Raw genomic sequence first — 3,151 nt, forward strand, 5'->3', positions numbered from 1 at the left:
AGGTTGATTCTGGGAATCACCCAGCCACCAACCGGGCGGCCACTTGGTAGCTGGTTATTCCAGGAATCACCCAGCCACCAGCTGGCCAAGCCGCGGCACCCCAGTGGCCCGCCCGTTCGTGCAGCTTGTGTATAAGTGATTCTCGGAATCACCCAGCCACCCGCCCGACTGGTGGCCAGGTGATTCCGGGAATCATCGAGACACCAGGTGGCCGGCAAGAATCACCCAGCCACTAGCCAGGCCATCAGCCAGGCAAGTGGCTAGGTGATTCCCATAATCACCCAGCCACCAGGTGGCAGGAATAACCCAGCCATTGGGCAGTCGCCTGGTGGATGGGTGATTTCTGGAATCACCCAGCCTGTGGCCGCATGCTGGCTCGGTGATTCTCGGCATCACCCAGCCACCGCCCGCCTGGTGGCTGGGTGATTCTTGGAATCACCCAGCGACCGCCTGCTTGGTGGTTGGGTGGTTCCCGGAATCACCCAGCCACTGCCCAGTTGGTAACTGGGTGATTCCCGTCGATCGTGCGGTTGGTGGCTAGGTGATTCCTGGAATCACCCAGCAACCAGCCGATGGGCGGGCGGGCCACCGGGTGGCGCCAGCCCAGGTGGCGCAGCCTGAGTTGGCGCCACCCCGTGGGCGGGCGGGCCACCGGGTTGGCGCCAGCCTAGGTGGCGCAGCCTAGGCTGGCGCCACCCCGGTGGCTCGCCCGCCTGCCCGGCTGGTGGTTGGGCAATTCTGGGAATTACCTAGCCACTAGTCGATTCCGAGAATCACCCAGCCACCAGTCACCCCGACTGGTGGCTGGTTGATACCCAGAATCGCCCAGCCACTAGTCGCCCCGACTGGTGACTGGTGGCTGGGCAATTTCGGGAATCGCCCAGCCACCAGTCGCCCCAACTAGTGGCTGGGTGATTCCCAAAATCCCCCAGCCACCAGCCGGGTGGGTGGGTGAGCCACCAGGGTGGCGCCAGCGCAGGCCACGCCACCCTGCCGGCCCACCTGGCTGGTGGCTGTGATTCTCAGAATCACCCATCCACCAGCCGCCCGCCCGACTAGTGGCTCGGTGATTCCTGGAATCACCCAGCCGCCTTCCTCGCTGGTGGCTGGGTGATTTTGGGAATCACCCAGCCACCAGGCGGGCACCTAGCTAGTGGCTGAGTGATTCTCAGAATCACCCAGCGAATCACCCAGCCACCAGCCGGGCAGCCGCCTGGGTGATTCCCACCAGCCGGGCGGGAGGCTGGTCGCTGGGTGATTATGGAAATTACCCAGCCACCAATTGGACGGGCGGGTGCGGGCGGTTGGTGGCTGGGCGATTCCTGAAATCGCCAAGCCACTGACCGGGCAGGCAGGCTGGTCGCTAGGGTGGCGCGGCCTGGGCTGGCCCCACCCTGGTTGCCTGCCCGCCTACCCGGCTGGTGGCTGGGAAATTCCGAGAATCGCCTAGCGCGGCTGGTGGCTGGGCGATTTCGGGAATCACCTAGCCACCACTCGGGCGGGCGGGTAGGTCGCCGTGGTGGCGCGGCCTGGGCTGGTGCCACCTCGGTAGCCCGCCTGCCCGCCCAGCTAGTGGTTGGGCGATTCTGGGTTGGTCATTGGGGTGGCGCGGCGTGGCCTGGGCTGGAGCCACCTCGGCGGCCCACCTACCTGCCTGCCTGCCTGGTGGCTGGGCAATTCTGGGAATCACCCAACCACCAGCCGAGTGGGCAGGTGGCCCGCTAGGGTGGCACAGCCCCGGTAGGCCGCCCACCCACCCTGCTGGTGGCTAGGCGATTCAGGGAATTGCCCTGCCACCAACCACCCACCCAGCTAGTGGCTGGACGATTCCGGGAATCTTCCAGCCACCAGCCGCACCAACCCAGTGGTCTGCCCGCCTACCGAACTATTGGCTAAGCGATTCCTGGAATTGCCCAGCCACCAGCCGGGTCGGTAGACAGGCCGCCGGGGTGGTACGGCCTGGGCTGGCGCCACCCTGGTGGCCCACTCGGCTACTGGCTAAGTGATTCCTGGAATCATTTTTCTTTTGTATCTAGCATGTTATGGTTGAAAACATGTTGAATTTATACTTTGGAAACAAAAATGATATCGTACCAAAAACATTAATGTGTTTTTTCCTCATAAACAACTTTGTTTGTCACATAAAAGTTTGGTTTTACTAGCATTTTTAAAAAGTTTGAAAATTGACCCTAAAAAAAAAATGCATTGTTCTAGTATCATCACTTTCATTTTGAGGCTATATTTTGCACAAAAATTTCATAGTAAATTTCGTAGTCACTGCCATTTTTAAACCATGTTCAAAATTGACCCCTAAAATAAAATCATCGTTCCAGTATACACACTTTTCATTTATAGCACTGTTTTTGATGTTTTTTGGGGGTGTTTTGGCCAAAGTTTATGTTTTGAGTTTATAGTTCCCGTTTCAAAGTTTACATTGTTAGTTGATAGTGCCACTACAAATTATTTCTTACTCATCCAACTAATTGCACCTCCAAATGGGTTAAACACATACCCCCTTGTAGATCTTCTTTGATCCAGATCTCCAACCCAGTCTGCATCAACAAAGCCATGGATGTCCAAAACTCTGTCCAATCTTGGTCTTCCTTGGTATCACAAACCATAATCACCAGTGCCACACAAATACCTGAAAACCCGCTTCACTGTTGTCCAAATCTCCTTCCCTAGTTTTGACATAAATCTGCTTAATACTCCCACTGGATGTGCAATGTTTGGTCTAGTACAAACCATCACATACATCAGGCTACCGACTGCACTTGCATATGGAACACAAGACATGTCCTCTTCCTCTTTTTGTGTCTTGGGACATTGTTTTGGAGATAACTTTACACCTACAGGGATAAGAACCTTCATTGGTTTACTATCCTGCATAGTAAATCTTTGTAGTGTTGTCTTGACATACTTCCTTTGGTTTAACCAAAGCTTCCTCTTTTCCAGATCTCTTTTAATTTCCATGCCCAGAATATAGTTTGCAGCACCAAGATTGTTCATGTTGAATTTGGAAGAAAATTGGGTCTTCAAACCCTGGATAATTTTTTTGTCATTTCCAACCAACAACATATCATTCATGTACAAGACCTGATAAATAACATGGTCACCAATTAATTTAAAATACACACAATGATCTGTTTTT

Source organism: Pinus tabuliformis, chromosome 1_2 (genome assembly GCF_031772625.1).
Source record: "Pinus tabuliformis cultivar Carrire ecotype Pingquan chromosome 1_2, CPIR1, whole genome shotgun sequence".
NCBI classification, from domain to species: Eukaryota; Viridiplantae; Streptophyta; class Pinopsida; order Pinales; family Pinaceae; genus Pinus; species Pinus tabuliformis.